Genomic DNA, 11878 nt, shown 5'->3' on the forward strand with positions numbered 1-11878 from the left:
CAATATAGCGAACTTCGTAAAACTACCTATATTCAAGGGTGTAGAGAATGAAGATTCGTACCAGTTCTGGTTCATCGTGAAGGCTGTATGGGAAGCCCAGGGTATCACGGATGACCAAATGAAGAAAGCCACGCTAGTTAGTTCTCTGCAGGATCACGCACTAACGTGGTACATTAATTACAGTACTGATAATCCAACATCCGCATTGGCGGATATCTAGGCCATGCTGAATAGAGAATTCACTAGACCTAAGTCTCAAGCATAGTCAATTGTGGGATTCAAGGAGATCATGATGAAGCCGAGGGAGACACCCTGGGATTTGGATCAAAGATTGAAGTGTATGATCCGTGAAGCAAACATGAAACTAACTGATGGGCAGCATCGCGAATAGTTTGTGGCCTCACTCCTACCCCACTTGAGGGTTGCGCTATCACAACAGAAGTTTGGGACCTAGGCAGAAGCCTTGGAAATCATGATGAGGTTACATGACACACCAATGCAAGATGTTAACCTAGGGGTTCGGTAGATTCATGAGCAGTTGCAAAACCTTTGTCTCGAAATGCAAAGTCTGAAGCAGGACAGAATAGCTCGTCCAGAGGCACGCGAGGAAGTTTGGTGCCTAAAATGCAAGGGTCAGGGGCATGATAAGGATCACTACCCCATCTTCGCGAACTATGTTGCAGTAGGAGGACCAATGCCTTTGCGACCGGAGGCCACAGCAAGGCTAAGTGCAGGGTCTACGTTATGGTGCGCTATATGCCAGGTGGTTGGGAAACATGTGACCAACAATTTCCATTTGCTACAGAAATTCATGCAGACACCACAACATCTCTTTTGCAATTTATGTCAATCAGTAGGCCATGACGAGCGCAATTTCTGAAGTTACAAATTGATGATGGATAGGACACCTGCATACAGGGTGCAAACAGCAATGCGGTCTCTGGACCAAGGCATTGGGGGAACCCGAGGTGAGTATCAGGGGTGCGGCTGAGGCCGAGGTGGATGAGGGCCTAGGAGAGGTCGACAGCAACTGATTTCTTACAATTGCGAAGGCCTAGAACACTACGTGATGGACTGTCTGAATCCGATGCGATTGTCATGCTGCTATTTTATTCAGTTTGACCATGTGATTGAGGATTGCCCAATATTATTGGCTAATATTTGCGAAAAGGGGGTGTAGCCTCCGCAACCGACACAGAACCTCCAGATGATAAGGGATGAGCCCCACGAGGAAGAACCTAAGGTAAACATTATGTTGTGAAGTGGAACTACAATGAGGGAGGATAAAGGAAAGCAGCCTATAGAAGGCGAGTGCATCTGCAAAGCACTAGAAAAAGAGATTGGGTTTGATCTGGAGTGCGCAAAAGAAACATTTATGGAAGCAAAGAAAAGCTTCGTTGAGGCCTCTACCTAAGGAAGTCAGGAGAAACCAGCTGAAGAAATGGACCCATCCATGATTACCACATTCTTGGAGACCTGCATGAAGTTGCTCCGTGACAGTAAGGTTGTGAAGGGCCTGCAAGAACTGATCAATCGATGCACTGGTAAGGATGGTGCTACTATTGAATTGCACATGATCAAGAAGCTTGGAAAGCACAAGGCAAGGACCAGGCGTTAAATCAGACTCACCGTGCAGATAGTGGAGTACAAGATGGACCAATTTATCCTAGATCTAGGGTCCAACGTGAATGTTTTACTAAAACAGACTTGGGAAAGAATGGGGATACCTGCGCTCCAGTGGTCTCCGATACAGTTAAGAATGGAAAATCAATAGAAAATTAATCCTATGGGGAGGCTGCAAGGGGTCAGAGTTGACAACGAGGGCGCGAGCGCACTGGTGGATTTTGAAGTAATAGAGATTGTGGATGATAGCAATCCCTACCCTACGCTCCTTGGAATCAATTGGGACACTAACATGAATGGGGTAACCAATCTGAAGAAGTGAAAGATGATATTTGAAAAGAAGTCGCTCCGGGTGGTGGTGCCGCTAGATCCCACGGAGGGGCCGCGCTATATAGAACCTGTCCGAGATTACGAAATTGATGACAATCTAGACCAAATTTACAAGATAACAGCATGAGACTAGAATTGGGTGAATCCAACGAAAAACGGACGTATTGCATGGGACTGCGAAAGCTCCAGCACGTCAGATTCAAACGAAGAATTAGAACATTGGCAGAACTGGCTGCATGAAGTATATACACTGTGTTGTAATATGATGACCAAGTCGTTGCGTTGTGTGTCATACGAAGTCAGGGATCTGCCTCATTATGATGGGCTAACTGATGTTGATTGCTTTTTGGATGCATTTGAAAGAGAAGTGTCGGAGAAACATCACTTCCAAGCTTTGGACTGGGTACTGTGCGCTATGCCTGCAAGATGGTGGGATACGCACAAGGATAGTTTCGGTGATTGGTGTGACTATAGGAGGATGATGAGAATACATTTTGGGCAGCCAAAAGTGTGGATGATAGATAAGTATGATGGAATGGATGATCCGCGTGATCACCTAGAAAAATGGACTAAGGCTTATGGAGCAGAGCCTCAGCTTGAATGGGTGCATCTATTTTGTGATACCCTGCATGTCATACCAATGAATTGGTACTTGGAAACCGAGCTCCGCCATGGCACTGAAGAGTGGGACATCTTGCACCAAGTATTTTTAATGACATTCAGTTTTGAGGATGGGTTTGACTGTATTAACGTGGCACTACAGGAGGTTAAAGCAGCGATCTTTAGGAGACCACAAGATCCTTTGGACCTGATCCAACTTGATTGGACTACCTAGCTGAGCCACACATTGGAATGCTATAACGTGACCGTTGAAGAAGAAGACGAGGATCCCCGAAAGATTAATATTCCAAAAACTGAAGGTCACCGCGAGGTTGAAGGTCCGCAGATATAGGATCCTGACATAACTGTGCCACTGAAAACTAGGCAGGTAAACATTGGCATAGAGGCATAACAAAAATTTGCAAAGTTTGGGGACGATTAGGATGATGCAACAGTAGACAAGGTCACTGAGCTCCACTGCGAATACCAGGATTTGTTCCCCACAAAGTTTTTTGATTTAAAAGGGATAATACGAGACCTAGGTGTCATGAAGATCACCCTGAAATGGGATGCGAAACCTGTAAAACAAATACCTTTCCACCTTAATCCTAAGTACAAGGAAAGGGTTCATGGTGAGTTAGATAAGATGCTGGCAGCAAGAATTATTGAACCAGTGGAAGAATCCGATTAGGTAAGCCCAATAGTGGTTCAGGGAAAGAAACAGAAGGAAGAAATAAGAATATGCGTGGATCTCTGGAAGCTGAATGATGCCTGCATGCATGATCCCTTCTTGACCCCATTCACTGATGAGGTCCTGGACAATGTAGGCGGCCAAGAAGCATACTCTTTTACTGATGGGTCCTCCCAGTACCATCAGTTAAAAATCGCACTTGAGGACAGAAGCAAGACAACCTTTGTGACTAAATGGGGATGTTCCCAGTACACTATAATGCCTTTTGGGCTGAAGAATGTGCCAGCAATATTTTCATGCGTAGTCATTGCAAAATTAAAAGACTTCATTCTTAAGTTTCTGGAGGTGTACTTTGACGATTGGACAGTGTTTGGATTAGTCAAGTGACATGTGGAAAGTATGCGCTTGATGTTAGATACATGTCGGAGATACCAGATCATGCTCAATCTCAAGAAGTTTCTATTTTTTGTCCCTTTCAAGAACCTGTTGGGTCATGTGGTATGCAGACAAGGATTGATGGTAGACACCGCGAAGATCGCGGTGATAATCAACTTGGAGGCGCCAAGGAATGTGAAACAACTACACGCAAATCTATGGCATACCAGATGTTATCACTAAACAAATTTCAAAGAAAAGGGGTAAGGTAAGGAAGAATTGGTCTTGGTCACTTTCGTGTTCCTTTCATGCATAAGAAGCACTTGGAAAGCTCAGGGTCAGCATACATCAGAGTTCTCCATTTCAATTCAAGCAAGGCAGTTAGCACTCAAGAAGAAGAATGTAGCTTTGAGGAAGTCAAAAAGGAAATTGATGTCTACCAACCTTGAGATTACCCAATTCAAGGAAAGGGCAAGGAAACATGCAATTGAAAAGGCAAATTGAAGATCTGAAGACACAACTAAGCCAGAGGGAAAGGTTTCCTTAACTAAGGAAAGTCACGCAGCAAGTAAGGTTAAGTCCTCAAATTTTGATGATTTACCTTTTTGAAATTTTCCTTGAAGAATGATGCCTCTGCATTCAGTTTTGAACAAATTTAGGATATATTAAAGGGAAATTCTAAGATAAAGAAACTCAAGACAGTTGAATGTTGGCATTAAGCTGTGTTTTCGTGATTACACAGCAGTTTCGTAGCGCGCTACGAAACTGCTGTAGCTACATATTTTGATATAGTTGACCAATTTTGAGGGACAAAAGGGAAAAAAAATTGAAAGATAGTTTCTGAATAAGGATCATTTACACAATAAAAACATCCAACAAGGGAAAAACAGGCAAAGGAAAAGCATATATGAACCATAAGCCATTTGTTATAAAAGTGATCACAGCTAGTATTGTTCATCATACTTCAGGCAGCGTAGAAGAAGGTTTTGTCTTCATACAGGTGCATGGGAAATGTCCACACATGAAAAACATGATAATCCAAAACATTTTTGTGTAATCAAAGAAGAACAGCAGGGATATTTGATTTCGAATATCCTTGTGGAGACCAAAAGCAAAAAGGGAGGAACTTTGTCTCCTTGTTTTTACCAGTCAACTTCTAGAAGAGTTTCTGAGCAGTTAAAAACTCATCTCTGAAAAGTGAAAGAGGTTTTCATTCCTAAGATACTAAAGTACAAAAACCTCTTCCACTTTCTTCAAATCCATTTTTATCTGGTAGAAATGAAGGACCAAACTTGCGCTACGAAACTGTTGTAGGTGCAATTTTTCACAAGCATATTTCTCTGTTTTACACCTGTTTTTCAAAGACACATTCTGGACGGTAGGAAAGGTGTTTCAAAAAACCAAGAGATTTTTTTGTTCAGCATGGATTGGTTCACAAAAGCCTCCTTCAATTTTTCCAAATACATTTTTTATGAGAAGTTATGAGCTCTGTCCCAGACCTATTTTTCAGCCAGAACGGAGCAAGGAACAGTCTCTTAGTTTCTAGGAGCAGTAAAAGGATGAGTCATCAAGGGCCAGCTGGAGGGTTATGAGCACTATAAAATTCGAATTCATGGATTTATAGGTGTCATAAGGAGTGTTTAGTTCCTAGATAAGGTTTTTTTAATCATAATGAGGAGTTACACTCCTAATTGTTTTAGGTCTCTAGGACTGCCAGTTAACAGTCAGTTTCATTTAATAATTAGTTTTAGGTGTCATAATAGGTGGAATTCGAATTCCCCTCATGCTGGAGGAGGAATCTTAGTTATGTAATGAACTCTATATATGGGAGAGAAGCCAATGTATCAAGGGTGGAAGATTTTTCAGAGAAACTCTCTTATTGTGCTTTGGTGTAATACTTTGTTTCTAGTAATACAGTACTTGGCTTTGCTTCTCAGGAATCAGAAGGGATTCAATGTTCAGAATGTCTTGTGTTGTTCTTCTCTCTTTATCTACAGTGGTATGAATGTGTGATTACTTAGAAATCACTGATAGTGCTCTAACTTCCTTTACACATTTATAAACTGTGTGGTCCTATGCATTTCTGATATATTCTCCATATGTTGAATTCCTATGCCCTGACTTCTATGTAAAGCTAACATTATTGTCAATACTGAAGCATATTTGACTCCATAAGCCCAATGGATACTTTCTAATTGTGTTTCAACCTCTTATACTTGTTCATTTTGTTTCATAGAGTTAGCCATCTTATTCATTATCCAAATCTTTAAACTTGTGAGAGAGCCCTCTCAGGTTGGGGAGGCTAAGCCTCAGCCTAAAGTAGGTTTGAAATAGTTACTCAAAGTCTTCCTGATCAGCAGCCTATCAGGGTGGATTTTTATGATAACACCAGGTCCTATAGGAAGTTCATCAAGAGCTATGCCCACATCACCGTGCCCATGGAGAAAATATTTAAAAAGGATGCTACGTTCTGCTAGAGTGATGAATGCCAGAAGAGCTTGGACATGCTGAAAGAGAAAATGTTCAACGCGCCAATCCTAGTCTTCCTGTATTGGAAGAAGGAATTTCATGTGTGTTAGAGTCGGTCTGGTCAGTCCTCTGTCAGAGATCAAAATTCTTTATGCATTTCATTTTTAGGAGTCCCGCTCCATTCACTCAGCTGCATTCAGCTAGGGGCATGCCTTAATCTGACGGAAAATGTCATGCTAGTCATTTCCCCCCCATGTCTGGCTCCTGCTAGCTTAGGCCTTTTGTCAATGATCACCAAAGTCCATGACAATCAAGTTCTGGTCCTTTAATGGAAAAAAGCCATTTTCGATCATTAGGTCTAGGGATCAATCAATTTGGTCTTTAAATATGTCCAGTAAATCCATGCAGGCCAGAGTGAGGCCCTTACAAAGTAATGATTCAGAGAGTTTCATCGTCATATTGATAAACTTCGACTGTTCTTCAAAACTTTGTTTTGAAGAAAAGTCAAACAGTGTCATTTGTGATAAAATTTTCAAAAGGTCGCCAATTGATTTCTTCAGATGCAGTCATGGTTTCCGTGGCCAAATGTCCTGTCATGCAATCCCTGCAAAAAGTTCTGAAAATTTCATCATTTGAGCTAAAATTTCAAAGGGAAAGTGAAAATCAGTGTTGCTTTAAGTCAATGAAAAAGTGTCAAAACATAACATTAGAAAAATGGGTTTTTGGAGAAGCAAAAATTTAAACCATGACTTCCAAGTCTTTATATACAAGTTTCCACCAAAATCAAAGTCATTGTGCAAATCAAGGCATAGGGAAACATTGCAAAGTGTTTGAGTGTGCATCGTGCATGTTTGGAGCAAGGTTGGAGGCGATTTCAGGGCGCGCCGCACACAGAACTGGCTCACAGTGCATTTTTCTAACTGGCACGGCGCACTCGGTTTTGCGCGCGGCGCACACAGACAAAGCACCAGAACCTTGCCAAACTTCCTCAAATATTTTGTGAAGCCCATAAAATTGCAAGGTAGGCTCTATAACATCACTGGTTCCTCAAATTTTGTAAATGATATGGTGTTTTTATGCCTATGATTGAATGCAACAAAAACTCATAAAATCAACCACAAGAAAATACCAAAAAGTCATTGTTTCTAGGGTTGTATAAGTGTGGTGTTGATGCCAAGGTTCCATTTTCCTTCCTTACCATTTTTCCTTATCCCCCTATGTTATTGTTTCTTATTCCCACTACCCTAAAATACTACCAAACTCATATTCCTTATCCCTCCACTATTTGGTCAATACAAACACCAAACCCTACCTCATTAAAACCCCAAAAAATCTACCCTATCAAATACCCAAACCCCCTACATATCCCTAAACAAATTTCTCCCCATAACCCCTATTCCCATCACATTACTCCCCTCCTAATACTCCCTTTGTTTCATTGTCCCCCTTGGTGGCAAATATCACAAACAAAACCTAGCTTCACACCATCATCAAAGGGCAGCCTAAATACAGTACACACAGCAGTCATGGCATCACAACATTCATCAGAGTATGAGATGGAGACACAAAGTGACTCATCCTCAGAAGAGCAAGCTCCCAGGAGACATCACAAGAGTGGCAAACATGTTAGGGATGAGCCCACTACCCTCACTGAATTACAAGCATGCCCTCTTGCCATGTCATGTTTCCAGCACCTAGCATGTTTTGAATTTTGTCAAAGGGTGGCTAACGTTAGAGTTCATCTTGAGTTGGCCTGTCTTTTTGTGATTCACCTACATGTAGGTCAGTCTATCTTGGCTGGGGTCACCTTCACATTGACACCCGAAACTATCTCAGTGGCAACAGGCATACCAAATGTTGGAGAAAGTGGCATAAGAAGAAGAAGGTGGATAGGCAATACTATGAGCCTTACATTAAGGCCAGTTGTTTGAAGCAGCTCATAAGAGTCTTCCCATTCAGATATTTAAAAGATGAGTATGCTCCGCTCATGAAATTGATCATGAAGTACTTCAGTTGTGAGGGGAGGTTCTCTCGCCTATATGCCTATCACATCAGGTTGCTCATGCACTTTACCAGGGTGTGGATGATGAACCTCCCATTTTTCATTTGCAGAAACATAGAGAGGATGGAAAATTTCATGCAGCATAAGACCCCTCAGCAACAGCTTAACAGTGTTTATCACTTTTCTCTTATCTGGATTTTGGTGGATCATTAGTTGGGATTGCAGGGCATTGCTTGGGAGGACTTCATCTCCCGTGACTTCTTCAGCACTCCACAGGTAGTATCAGAGGCAGAGCATGAGATAGGTGGTCCTTCTCATCAGTATGAGCACCATGAGACCCCTACCATGCCAGTATTCATCACCTATCAGAGACGCAGTAGACATTTGTTTGCAGCGGAAAAGCGAGTGTTATCTCCACCCGAGGTGGAAGGGACCTCGCTTCCTACATCGACGACACAGGAACAGGACAGAGGTAAGGAGCCAATGCATGATGAGGGGCCTTCAGGTGAGCCATCAAGTGAACGAGAGACAAAATTCGTTCTCCTTCATGATGATGAGACAGATACAGAAACCACAAATGCGGAGCTTAGAGATATCATCCAGGAACAGCAATCAGAGATTGAGGCCTTATCCCTTGATTTGGAGAGGGATAAGTGGAACATGAAATATCTGGAGTAGAGGAACAAACAGCTTGAGGATCAGCAAGCGATTATGGAGCTACAAAACATTCGTGAGCATCGCCAAGCTGCAAAAAGGAGAAGAGTTGAGCTCACATCATTGGAGCAAGAGATCAATGAGGATCGGGAGGCCAATCTTGAGAGAGTTAACATGCACTTGGAGAGGCTGCTGGACAAGGCCGACAAGGACCATGCCTTACTGAGACACATGGCCTTCCATTACAGGGCACGAAATATGAGTGCAAAGGCCCGGATAAAGAGCTTGAAGGCAAAATTGAGCAAAGCAACAAAAGAGGAAAAAGAGCAAGATCGGCTTCGAATCTTGGCTGAAGCTTCCTTGGCACAACATAGCACTTCATAGAGGACCTCCAGCCCAAATTTCAAGAAATTTGGGGAAATTTTGGTCACATGACAAATTTTTGGGCAAAACACAGGTTTTTTCTCCCTGTGCCGCTAAAAATTGGGAGCTCCAAATGAAGAATGGTTTGCATTTTTGGATTCAGCATGAAAAATCACGACTACTGGTGCTTGGACAAGAAATTTGGGCAAGATCTGAGTCTCCAGGAGGTCAAAAACACCCAAAAAATGACCTCTCTGCCCCTATTTTGACACACAGGAAGCAGTTTTGGGAGAATGAATATTTGGAGGGGCAAATGAGCACCAAATTCAGAAATTCTACTTGGGTTAGAAGGTAGACAGGACAGGCTTTCCAACAAGCACACTTGGGCACATTTCAAACTCTTGAAAGTGCCTCAAAACAGGCTCCAAAGTGGCGCAGCGCACACAGAAAATGGTGCGGTGCATACAGGAAAAAAGCCCAATTTTACCTCCATTTCGCGAAATTTCGATTCGTGACTTCTCCAAGTGGACCCGCTCATCTATATTTCAGTTTTTCGGCACCTAAGGCAGAATTTAAAGTATTTTCACTCTAGATTGGCTTCTATCCAAGTGGCAAAGGAAGGCAAACGGTCACCCAAGCCATTTGTCATGTTTATAACGCTGCACCTGTAGCTAATGGTTGGCTTTCCACTTCCATTTTGTAATGGTTCGAGTAACTCCCCAACCCCTGGGCATTCTATCTCTTCATGGCACATTCTATATATTGTATGCAAAATATTTGCAAAGGGTTGGTTGGCTTGTAACTTCTGGGAGACTGTGGGAAAGAAACTCTGTTTCTTCACTGTATATTTTTGACAGAGAATTAATGAAAGGCAGCGCCTCTGTTCATGAGATTCATGTGGTTGTGAGTGTATTAAATGTGTCTCTTATGTTTCATATGTATTTTGTAATGTTCATAGTTCAATTCATATTCATTTCCAGTGAAATTTTCCGAGTTAGATAAGGTAGAATTCAATTTTATTACTCTGCCTGTGGGAAAATTTCATGTTCAGTGTTCTTCTGTTGAAAAGGATTCATGTACTTATGCCATTTTCACTCTCCTAAGAAATCTCTCCATTCCACGTTATTTCGAACTAAATTGCTACACTTTCCGCCTGTCTTGCCTCACGGAGTAATCTGTGCCTTTGTATTAAATTCTCTGTTCATTGTTGTCCGTTGGTCCCATAACATCCCAGAAGCTCAGTCATTCATAAAAATTGTTTCTTGTATCCATATTCACTTACTAGCCTAAGATAAATATTTCACTGTAAGTCATCTCAGATTGTTTCGATTATCCATTCACTGAGCGTGACTCGGAGAGAGCCCTCTCCTGTTCTAGTAGGGCTAGCTACCAGACTGAGCGTGGTTTGTGGTTACCCTGAATTTTGCCTTCCTTCAACCTAGGGCAGATTTAGGTGCTAACAATGTGCACGTGGGCGCCTCATGTATTGTTGGGGGTTGTGCCGACATAGGCGGGCGAGGGGGAATTGGACCATTCGATGGCATTCGCAAGCAGTAAGTTGTCCAAGGCTGAGAAGAACTATTCCACTACAGAGTGTGAAGGACTAGCCATGGTATACGTGCTCCAAAAGTTCAAGCACTATTTTTTGGGTGGACATTAAAGTTACTGTGAAGCCAGGACGACTGAATGCGGGACCTAATCATCTGTCGTGCGTTGAAATAGGAGAAGAACCTACTAATTTAGAGGAAGGGTTGCCTGACGCACAGCTTTTTGCAGTGTGCATTGTGGACAGCCACTTTGAAGATATCATACATTTCCTAACGACGGGAACTGCCCCAGAAGGGTATACAAGCCAGTAGAAGAAGGAATTAGTAGTGCGCGCAGTAGACTTCTCCGTCATTGTAGGACACTTGTACAAAATGGGTTCAAACAAAATATTGCAATGTTATGTACCTGACTTTGAGCGAAGCAGAATTCTCGCGAAGGCTCATGGAGGAGCCAGAGGAGGACACTATGCATGAAAAGTGACAGTGCAGAAGGTTCTGCATGTTGGGTTGTGGTGGCCAACTCTGCATAAAGATGCGAAAACGTATTGTAGGGCCTGTAACGCATGTCAAAGGATTGGAAGGCCATCGTGGAGGGATGAACTGCCTTTGATGCCGCCGGTGACGTTACAACCATTCGAGAAATGGGAAATCGACTTTGTGGGCGTAATTCAGCCTCTGGGAAAGAAGACAGTTGCATGGTACATCATCATCGTGACTGAGTACTTGACCAGCTGGGCAAAGGCACGGCTTGTGAAGGATTGTACAGGCACGAAAGTAGCGAATTTTCTTTCTGAAAATGTATTGACAAGATTTGGTTGTCCAAAGATCTTGATGAGCGATCACAGTACGCACTTTCTTAATGAAATAATCAGCGCGTTAACAGAATCATTTCAGGTGTATCATCATAAGATCACACCTTATCACCCATAAGCCAATGGGATGGTGGAATCATTCAATAAGATACTAGAGAATGCATTGACAAAGGTCTGCAATGCTCAGAGAAGTGACTGGGATAAGCGTGTACCAACAATGCTATGGGCCTACAGAACGACTTGTAAGAAGTTAACTAGGCAAACATATTTCATACTCATGTATGGCATAGAAGTTGTGATGTCAATGGAATACATTGTACCTAGTCTACACATAGTGGCACTCACAAGAATGGCGGACTGTAAAGCCTTGGAAAAGAGGCTCGCGCAGCTAGCAGAGCCTGAGGAGGACCGA

The sequence above is a fragment of the Pinus tabuliformis genome, chromosome X, assembly GCF_031772625.1.
Source record: "Pinus tabuliformis cultivar Carrire ecotype Pingquan chromosome X, CPIR1, whole genome shotgun sequence".
Classification (NCBI taxonomy): domain Eukaryota; kingdom Viridiplantae; phylum Streptophyta; class Pinopsida; order Pinales; family Pinaceae; genus Pinus; species Pinus tabuliformis.